At 36.1% G+C, this 11,484-nt stretch overlaps 1 pseudogene across 1 annotated transcript; it reads right to left on the bottom strand.

Moving 5' to 3' along the window:
• Window positions 1-265: 265 nt before the first annotated feature.
• LOC149204097 (aspartyl protease APCB1-like) lies at window positions 266-9,991 on the bottom strand (annotated as a pseudogene). The gene is made up of 10 exons (XR_016251736.1): window positions 9,763-9,991; window positions 9,557-9,674; window positions 8,531-8,754; window positions 8,005-8,238; window positions 3,075-3,228; window positions 2,914-3,002; window positions 2,577-2,682; window positions 2,312-2,384; window positions 2,036-2,129; window positions 266-768 (listed from the first exon to the last, which is right to left on the bottom strand). The product of XR_016251736.1 is annotated as an aspartyl protease APCB1-like (transcript).
• Between the last annotated feature and the right edge of the window lie 1,493 nt (window positions 9,992-11,484).

Here is an 11,484-nt window from a genome sequence, read left to right on the forward strand (position 1 = left end):
CATCAAACAGCTTGTCTGGTTTGTATTTGTAAACTGTCCCATGGGCTCTTTAAATTCATAACGCATTGGCCGATCTTTGATGAAGAACATGCTGTATTTACTATAAATATGCTAAAATTCTTCACTTGCTATCTTTCAGTTGATGAATTTTTTTTATGATTCAGTTGTCTTATAAGCTGCACAGGCCTTACACATTTTGATTTTTTTTATGATTCAGTATGTTTTATAAGCTGCACAGGCCTTCCACATTTTGATGAATGAAACTGCAGACTGTGGCCACATCATATTTAACATTTGGTACAAGTAAGAACACATGAAACACTACCAGACCAAGCCTTAAAAAATGGTGATTCAGCACAGATGCTACTTTAGCCAATTTGGAACCTACAGGCTACGAGTGCTTTATATCTTGATTGTCGTCGTTTATCAAAATGTGGGAAATCAACTTTAGATAATACTCCTATTTCGAACTGGCGATCAAATACAGAAACAAATTTGCTTCTCTGCAGCTCTCTTCTCCTTTTATGAAACTCTGCTTAAATGCAGTCAACTATTTATCATGGTGGAATCATACAACTGTTTCCTTGATATATACCAAGCGCTGGAAGTTAATATGAAGAGGAAGAGAAAACTGCTTTCCCAAGCTCTTGAGCACATGATATTGTTTCTTCTAATGTATTTCTGTGAAACACCGAGGGATCTTCTAACACCACAAATTGTTCAGCAAGAGGTTCAGAGGACTGCAACACCCGCTTCTATGTGGAAGATCTGTCAGAAACAACCAACTTCAAGAGTTAGATTCATTGATAGATATGTTACTTGATTAGAAGAGAAATTGAAGATTAAGTGATTAATCTAAATGACAAAATGAATATTTAATGAATGTCTAGTTTCTATCCTTGCCATCAGGAATCATGCAGGGGAACCATTTTTCTCATATTGGAGTGTCTAAATCTTGAAACATTTCCCTTGTTTTTCTAGGAAAAGTTTTCTAAACATTTTCTGGTCAAGTTTAGGATGCATTTTGAAAAGAAAGGCCCAATCCTCAAGTCGAACTTATTTAAATTTGGTATTTGTTTGCCGAACCTTGCTAGTGAAGAGTGCTGCCCTTGAAGCAAATTAAGAAATTTTAAGAGTTGTCTGTTTTTTTCAGCTTTAGGGTTGCTTGGGTAACTTTCCAGGTTTCTAATGCTATATATTTCTTCTGGAGGAGATTATTTGCTCTTCATGGGCGCTGTTAAATGTGATTCAAGTCTGCTTTTTGTTTCTATATCCTTTTATTGGAGAAGACTATTAACTATTAATGGGCTGTTGAATGCAATTTGTTTTTTTGAAGTGTACTTTTCGGTGCTTTATTAAGTAATTAATTGTACAAAGTTTCTGTGCCTTCTTTTCATATACATTACAGAATGTATTTTGATTGCAACTCAAAGATTTTAGGTTTTTCATTTCTGATTACTTCTTTTGTGGTTGATGAGGTTCACAATCTGTCAGTCCCACAAGGAAAGAAAAAATTCGAGTTAGGAAATATAATCAATATCTCTAATACTTAAATGATTCTTGGTGTCATGAGTGTTTTTGTGGAGCCAAAGATTATATTAAACATCATCAAATATGGGTACAATGACATCATCTAAGCAACCTCACCAATCTCTTCCGTTTTAGTATATTTAGGAGGTAAAGACAAGAAAGGGAATAAGTTTCTCTGTATTCAACTCCAAAACATGGGCATTACTGGCAGCGTTTTGAGCAGAGAGACTAGCAGGGCACAAAAAAGAGGAAGTAGTGATGTAGTTACTAGTACCAAGTATAAATGATGAAAGATTCCCAAAATGCAAGTTCATAAAAATGTAGATGCAACTACTCCCTTATTTGACAAATAAAAAAATGCAATCAATGATGTACTTGGGAAGAGTCAGTTACTAGCTCTCAGCTTGCCATATACGTTTCATGTACAAATTCATATGAAAAATAATAAAAACTGCACTAAATCCTATAGAATAAGAATCATAGGTAAAAGAAGAAGGTTCAGAACTTCGGAAGCTTTTGGCAATCTGAATCTGAGTGAGCCCAGCCGATCTGGTTTTTCTCATTGTCATAAACAACAAGGTGCCCTTGCAAAGATATATCTGCAAAATGCAGCACACTTTTGTTACTTCATCTTAACACCATCACCAACATGTAGATTAAGAGCGTGCCTCAACTGCTCTAGATACAAGCCCACCCAAGGTCATTCATGCCATGCTTGCAGAAAAATCAGACTGACAAACACACAACCAAAAAGCAGCAAAATACTATGCTGTTTCATTACCTCCAAGAACATTTGTGTCCACATAACCCATTGCAGTACCATTGATGATTCCCAAGCAGACGTTACCTTTTTTCTGTGCATTGAAACTCATTCATCAGTAGTCTTTCTTTATCACAGCAATCATTAAGCTTCATCAATAAATAGCTTCTGCAACAATATATTCTTTGGCAGACTCATAATGTTGATCCTTGAATGTTATGTTACAATCTCATCTGGTGGTAAAAGATAGTTGTCATAGAGTATGTCAAAGCTTATGCATGCTTACACTGATAACCAAATAACCTTCTGGAGAAATTTCCATATGTTTTGCTCTGGCACTTCCAAATTTGAGTGTTAACAACTTGAAATATTTTGCCGCCTCTGCAACAGAGCTGATACATTTCACAAAACTCAGGAAGCATTCAGGATACTAGTATCCTTCCAATGACCATAGTTTTTATAATTTGTACTCTAAATAAGGCTGAGATTAAAATTTTGAAACTGAACTTGCACTTGACTCTCTGGCCATAGTTTTTTATAATGTTTCCTCTAAATAGGCCTGAGATTGAATTGTTGAAATTGAACTCACACTTGAATTTCAAAACCCAACCAAAGCCATTTACCTGAACCTATTTTCCCCTTTCCAACAGAGTGTTAGGAATCGGTCTGATGAATCTTGCTCCACCTGTTTCCTAGGTAGGTTTTCTTTAACCTGTTAACATTGCATTATTAGAATGAGACAAAGTCCTTATAGTACAAGGGAAAGGTAATTTGTGATACTTACCGCTGAGAGGAAAGCACCATAAGCTTGATTTGTGAAGTATGTGTAGGAGCTACCACTATCAAATATTATTCTTCCTAGTCTTTTTCCATCTCCATCTTTGTCAAGGGGTTTGTTCCCAAACATCATCTGTGCAGCCCCCACATCATAGTGTTTTCTGTAAAACAAGAGAACAGTATGATAGAAGTTCATAGATGATTTTAAATAACAAATTAAATCAAGAAAGTTTATTTTAAAGGGATTTCAAGTTAATTATTAAAGCAGAAGAGTCGAGACATGGGCGTTGTTTCTAACTAGAGGCCTATGACGCAACTCAGTGTCCGTATGAATTATTGGCCAAGCCTAAAATGCAAGATGCTTCTGTAAGTAAATAACAAACTGGCTTTAAGAGGGGAAGATACTTATCAGAGAATATAGTTACTTTGTAGGAAATTCTGGACTGAGCTTCAAGAACAGATCAGAATATATTAAAGTTAGTGATGTACTTTTCCAAGGCTTAGACAGAATGGAGTTGTATGTTTTCATGTTGATGTTCCTGAAGGAACACATTTGCAACGATGTCTCTTTACTTCGTCTTTCTGTTAATAAATATGCCATAGGGTATATGGTAATAATAATTGCAGTTCCTAAACGAATACAGCTCCTACAAAGTGGTTCTTAGTTGATTAACAATTATCTTGCAATGGACATAGTTTTACATCTACAAACATATCATATAATGTGGAATGGACTGTAAACCCTGTTGACAACATTTGATTAGTAATTTGAACCTAAATTGGACGTTAAGGCAAAAATTATAGCCACTCATTCTATGAAGTTATTCAAACGGAGTGATGGCTTCCTCAGCATGGATGGAGATAGTTGCAGAAAGGAGAAAGAAGTAGCCTCTATTGGAAACCATTTTTCCTAAGAGTTTCCTCTTGTTAAACATGGGAGTGAGCTATGAATAAAATAAACTTAACAAGTAAAATTGAATGGATAACAGTTATAATATACAGAGTTGGGGAATCTATCATCTTTTGAAAGGGTTTTGGCACAATGCCTATTGATTATTCCTCATATAGGACTCCAAAAAGAAAGCATATTGGTTACCTGAATGCATTATAGTTTATAGCAAATGATTTATGGTCAGATGGCAACTAAGCAAGTAAAATGCATGCATTCATTCTAAGTGTACAGGATGGAACTAAAACATTTAGTTATTCAACACTATGCATCAGCTACAAATTTCAAAGTATAAGGCAGTAGACTAAAAATATTAACAACCTGAGTCATGGAAATGGCCGGTAATATGAAAGGAGAAAAATGCAACTTCCTTGAAAATAACAAGGGTTGCTCATATGTTTAATATTTATAGAAGTAAAAGATGAAGCTTTTATCATATTGTTCAAGTTCCTTTGGAAACGAAGTTGAAATTTTCTCAGATTGTTATTCCTATTTGTGATAACCTGAGATGGTCCTCGTCTTATCTGATAATCTAACTCAAAATAGTTGGTATCCTTCTCTAAAATAGCTGAGGCAAATGACTCTTTAAGATGTTTAGAAATTGGAACCTTAGATATTTATATCAAAAAGGTCTCAGAGAAGAAGAACCTTGATGAAGATTAAACCTGCTAAGTTGCATGTGAAAAACAACTGCTTAAGACCATAAGCTGGAACTAATGTAGACACTTGAGTGACAACTAGAAACATGGAATCTAGCTCAATATCCTTTTTTAGGATAGCATGAGGCAAAGGAATGTTTCAAGACATTTGGAAATTGGAACCTTAGATATTTATATCAGAAAGATCGCAGAGAAGAGGAAGAACCTTGGTGAATATTAAACCTGCCAAGTTGTATGTGAGAACAATTGATTAAGATCTGAAAATGGTTTGGGTGACAACTAGAAACATAGAATCTAGCCTTTGCGTTGAAAAGTGTAGCGAAGAAGGTCTTCTCTGTGCATGTGCCTTAGCCAGAGAAAGACCATGACGAGTCTTCCTTTTCTCATGGACAAGCTCGTGGGGATGAACGAGTTAGTAGAATCATGCATGGAGTTGGAGAGTCAGTTAATTGGGTCTCCAAGTGGCAGTTCGAATTCTCATGGACAAGCTCGTGGGGATGAACGAGTTAGTAGAATCATGCATGGAGTTGGAGGGTCAGTTAATTGGGTCTCCAAGTGGCAGTTCGAATTTGGGATAAGACGAGTTGGGAGCTTCAGTTTAGATTGAGGCAAGGACGAGTTATAAACTCCAAGTTATGATTGGAGAGAGTTCAGTTCGAACTCAGTTAACGAAGTCAATCACAACTGCAGTTCCAAATTTGTAATTGTCTAATTATAATTTTCTAATTATAGCATGGATCAAATTGTTAAAAGGAGGACGAAGGCACAAAATTCAACAGTTGTTTTGTGTTCAAGGTTGTGAGACAAGACAATAACTCACAATATTGTGATAGGGTGCACCAGTTTGTGTGCGAGAGAGATTCTTACTGTGGGTGCGTACTTTGGAGGAGCCAATACGCAGAACCTAGAGAGAATTCCTTGCTGCCAGATTGAGCTAGGTGTTAGGGGCTGCATCCTGAAGTATAGGAGGCCCTTAGCGCTAGAGAATAGGAGGCTTGCGCAGAGAATTTGGGCCAGCCAAAGAAGACCTGTGCGCAGAGAATTCGGGCCAGCCAAAGGAGGCTTGCGTGCAGTGAATTTGGGCCAGCAGTGGAGACCTGTGCGCAAGGAAAGAGGACCAGGCAGGCCGCTAGCAAGGAGGAACTGAGTCAAGGTAGTTACAGGGCGTTTCAAGCTATTGTAAGCAGTGAGAACAGTGATTTTTCTAGTGCAGCAGATTGCCATGTAAAGAGATCTAATTGTTCTAACTCTATCAATAAAATCTACAGCAAGTAGAGGGTTTTCCCAGTTGGGTTTCCCTAGAAAAATATTGTGTTATTGTGTGACTGTGTTTTATCTCTGTTTCTATTCGCTGCTTATCTAGAGGTTAGAAATTCTGTGTCTTGGTGAATCAAAATCAGTTTCAGTTTGTTCATCATAGCAGTGGCAGAATTTCAAGGAAATTCTACACTCTGAAAATTTCCATTTGTTGTTATCAAAGTTTGTTCATCATAGCAGTGGCAGAATTTCAAGGAAATTCTACACTCTGAAAATTTCCATTTGTTGTTATCAAACCAAGATATAAGATTGTGGTAAATGATATTTATGAACAATATCCACACTAAAGAATGGTTAGACAGAAAATGAGATGCTAATATATATGTCACATAAAATATGTAATAAAAATGAAGTTGGCATTGTTTATTTCGGGAAATGTTATCTATTTACAAGTGTTTCAAATATTATTATCGCAGGGTATGGAAGTAACCTTTAAGGAAAATCAAAGAGAAAGATGTGAAGAGGGATTATACAATGTGATACAAACCAGGTCATTTGTAGATAATTTGTAGAGGAAGGTGTATGGTTTATATGGAAAGCTAATTGCGCAACTCCGAGTAGAAGATATGGGTTCATACTATCACTTCAATGTTGGGCATTATTCTTCTCTTGAAATCGATGCAACTATTTTATCCCTATTTAATAACCCTCGTTGTTGCTCAGCTATGGAAAACTCTTTTGTACAAGGGTTCATACAGTGTTGTGAAAAGCGCGATTTAATCGCGCTTTTTTGAAAAAATCGTGCTTTTTTTCCGCGTAGATTTAATCACGCTTTTTACACGGAAAAATCGGTTATTTTTTGCCGCTTTTTTCCAAAAAAAGTGTGATTTTTTTTAAAAAGCGTGCTTTTTTCGAAATAAGCACGATTTTTTCCCGAAAAAAGAGCGGGGTTGCCGGGACAGCACGATTTTATAATTTTTTTTTTGGTTTTTCATTTGGTCATTTGGGTTTTTTCATGCAATTTATTTTTGAAGAAACAAATAATTTTTGAGTGGGGCAGCTTAATGTCAAGTCTAGGCCCTAGTATGGATATGCTATTCATGGTAATTTTAAATTCTTAAAGTGAAAGTGACATTCTCTTTAATCTTCATTTTCAACATTCTCCTTAATCTTCATTTTCATGTAAAAGTGACATTCTCTTTAATCTTCATTTTCAACATTCTCCTTAATCTTCATTTTCATCCTTTTACTTAAATTTTTAACATTACCATGAAATGACTCAGGATGTTTGAGAGTGGTTCCAGCGTCATTGGATTTCATATGGAGAAAGTAGAATTTTAGATTTCATTTAAAATCCAGCAGACTTATCAATTTTTCAGGATTTCAGGATTGGGAGATTGTAATGTTTACCACCTGCTCGGGCTACCCTTGCCACCAGTAGAGGACGTGGTCTACCTCCTATAGCTCCTACTTCTAGTTCTTTAGCTTCGAGAGCACATCAGACTCCACTGCCATCTCCACCAGCACAGGCACCAACATCTACATCTAGAGGGAAAGGGAAAGCTGTGGCATTTTCTCACAAGAGGGGCAGAGGAAATCAATAGGATTAGACCTCATTTTATTGTATATGACATTATGACATGATGAGATACATTATCATATTTTTTGTTGATATTTTGAGGCTGAGTTGGGACCCAGACTCTCCGTCGTTCTTGCACTGAAGCATGTAAAAGGACAGAAAATGGGAGCTCATACAATTTACACAATTTTTGGGTCAACTAAATAATCAGCACAAATGAATTCAAAACAAGAAGGCTCTGATGAATCAGAGTATTCAATATTAGCAGCTCAGTGAGACTAAGAAGTGAATTTATGCTATGTTCCTTGAAGCTGGAATTAAACGTGAATTCTGGTATGTGATGAACCAAGATCTGGTGCCTAGTATATTGATGAAATTTTTATGTGTTGAGGGTTATTTTTAGGAAATATGTCGAGAAAGATTCTACTTGATTATGCTGAAATTTAAATTGAAAAGACAGAGAGCAGAGAAAGTGGCTTTAATTTGATCTTACATGGATGGCTTGCCAATCATGGGAACCCAAGTCATGGTTGAGGTGAATACAAAATCATCACCAAAGAACAGATATCCCGCATTTCGTCCCCCTCGTGAAATACAGTGACCTATCACATTCTTGATAAGGCCTTGCTTTGCCCATTGAGATGGAAGGCTTGCCATACCACTGCCAAGACCTAAAACACCATCGATATGCCTCACTGCCAAAGTTCCCTTCTGGTTATATCCACACCTGTCACAAAAAACATCTATGAACATGACTGATCACCTCGATTTATTTTATGCCCATCACAACCACTAAGGTCTTCACCTAAAAGCTAAAACACTTTCTCCATTTTCTTTTTCTACATTCCCAACACCAGGACGGTCTATCAGGCCTTATTAAAATATGTAATGACATTTTCTGGAAAATCAAAGATATATGTTATCAGATTCCATAATTCAGTAATTTTTACAGTTTTAGAAGTGGTTTGAAAGAAATGAATTCCACCTGACACAAACCAGCTAAAAGAAGCAACACATACCCAAAAACAGAATTTGCTGTCACCCATGTTCGATTGGCGAGCAAGGCCCGAACACTGTCTCTAACAAGGAATCCCCGAGTATAGCTATTATCGGCATAATCAATATCATAATCACAGCGTTGGTTGTTGTGATTATGGCCACTTCCTGCCTGCACAGCAGCACATAAAGGATCCTTGCCCGGCACCAGGGAGTTTTCCTTTGGCTTGTACAAGGGGTGTGATCCCTGCACAGAAGACATAACCCTCTCATGTTATCTCAAACTGCCGAACCCAAGATAGAATGAATTCAAGAAATAATAAGTGCCCACTGATGACCCAAAAAGCTGAGAATGCAAAGAGTCAAATGCATCCATCGCAGTAAATCAAGGAAGTGCCTAAGACTCCAAGAGATAAACGCAGAAAGAGAACTAACAGAACATACAACAAATGCAACCCATGATGGAGATGCATTCAAGTAGAAAACAACTTTCATATGCATCAATTGGGTTCTGTCAGTCACCATGAATTCTACCTCAAATACCATGAATATCTAGAAATCCAGCATGCTTAAATAAGAAGAGATAAGATTCAAGCAAGCAATTCATGGGCTACTAACCCAAAATGCAGAGTCAACTCCGAGATTCAGCAGGCTAAAAGCTTGGCTTATAACAAATCAGGGAACATAAAGTTGGGAAGGTACTGAGACTCAGAAAGCTCATAACCTGGCTTATTAAAAAAGGGAACAGAGTTATTAAAAAGGGAACAGAAACTCGCCAAAATACTGGTCATTGTCTGCAAGTGGGATAGATCTACTACCAGCCCAAAATGCAGAGTTAACTCCTGGACTCAGCAGGCTCATAACTTTAGTTATAAAAACATTAGGGAACATGAAATCAGAGAATAAACCAGAATTCAACGAAGTACTGGCCATTGTCTGCATGTGGGATAGGTATGCTACCTAACCTATGTATTGTATGAATGCATCTACAATCTACTCAAATTACTCAAATGAAATGAGCAAGGCCTAGACTGGCCTAAGTTGCATACCTCGGAACAACTGATGCACGGGGCATCGCACTGGACCCAGGTGAGGTCACTACCAGTGTCAACATCCAGAAAGTATGGCTTTGGAGGATTACCAAGTGACATAGTAACGTAATACACCCTGCAAATCCACCATACTCAGTTGCATATACTAAAACAAACCATGAATTCAGAACTGAGAATGAAATTCTGATTGTCTTTGACATTACCCAGATGGAACGACGTTCCCCATGAGACGAAAGATGCAGTTTGATCCCCCTGCAACCTCCTGCTAATCCTATTGGTGTCTCGGCTCTCAAAGGTGGCCTTGGAAGCGCCTCCTCCATCAGCAGCTGATGGGTGTTTGGGTAAGACATGGTAAACGTGGGCCGGTTGAGCTAAACACATGCATACAGAGAAGAGTACAAATCCTAGGAACAGTTTTGTGACTAAACCCATGTTGATCTCAATGCCTTAAGGTGCCTATACAATACTATTATGCCTTCCAAACGCGTATAATCGAAATATATAATGCAGGGGAGAGAGGTGGTGGGGGCATCAACCACCACAAAATATTACATTTAGATACCTTGAAGGTGTGAAACTTGCTTCTGCTTTATGGTCAGGGTAACCTTTTCAAAATATTTAATTGAGTAAGAAGGGATACCTGGTATGTGTGAAACTTGCTTCTGCTTTATGGTCAACGTAACCTTTTTACTCTTGGATCACCTTGCAATGTTATTTTTTTTTCATTCCTCGGTCATTGCCGAGTTACGTCATATAGGGGAAAATTATGTCGTTTATTATTTTGTCCCGGTAGAGTTGTCATTTTTTCTTTTTAACATGACCACGTTGATATTTATTTATTTTATAATAAAATGAGGAAAATTGTTAGAAGCTTCACCAGGAAAGTCAAATTTTTAATGAATCGTGCTCCCTAGGAATAGGAATTGCCCTTGTGTAATGTATTTTAAAATATGGGGCACTTGCTTCGGGCTTTTTTTTCATAGAGAAATCATTATATCGCTGAAGTCTGCAGATTTTTATAATTAATATGGTCGAAGCGAGCAGAATTTTTACGGCATAGCCGTTACAAATATCGTTCAAACATCTCCATAGCGTGGGGGTCATCAAATATGCTATTGGACGGAAAACTAAGAACCATTTTCTGGAGAATTGAAGATGCTTCAATGTTACTAATCTTTACTTCCTAGAGCTATTTTTTGAGTTATTTTTTCCTGGGATTAATTTTGCAATCTTTTGAGCTTAAATTTATCATATTGGGTTTGTTTTATTTTATTTTTTTATTTTTTGTACTATATAAAATATTTATTTTAATTTAAAAGATTAAGATTTCACCTTTGGAGTTAAATAGAACAAATATATGAGTTGCAAATTTCTCTTTTTATTGTAAAATTTGAGGAAATGTTTACACCAGATCTGATGTTTTTGATAGATCTGGAGTTAAATAGATATAAATTGCTATTACATTAAATAATCTAAATATATCTGGTAAATCTGGTAACTCTGAGTATAATCTAAAACAATAGTTGTTAAAAAAATTAAGAATCAAATTACTAAAATTAATATTAAATCATTAAAATTAGAAAAGAGAAAAAGAAAAATGACAATAAAAATCTGGTAACCTTGGAAGAAGTATAATTTAAAAAATTGTATTTAAGCGATCAATAACCAAAGAATTAAAATTAATATTAAATTATTAAATTTAGAAAGAAGAAAAAAGAAAAGGGACAACTAACAATTATGAAAAAAATATAAAAATGAATTGTTAAAACAATTTGCATAATGTATAATTTACTATAAGAAAATAAGTTATTTTGTATAAGCTATTTTAGTCAATTAAAAAAAATTCTTCACAAAAGAAAATGGATTGTTAAAATAATTTGCCTTGGGTATAACTTATCATAAGAAAATAAGTTATTTTGTATAAG

This window comes from Pinus tabuliformis, chromosome 1_2 (genome assembly GCF_031772625.1).
Source record: "Pinus tabuliformis cultivar Carrire ecotype Pingquan chromosome 1_2, CPIR1, whole genome shotgun sequence".
NCBI classification, from domain to species: domain Eukaryota; kingdom Viridiplantae; phylum Streptophyta; class Pinopsida; order Pinales; family Pinaceae; genus Pinus; species Pinus tabuliformis.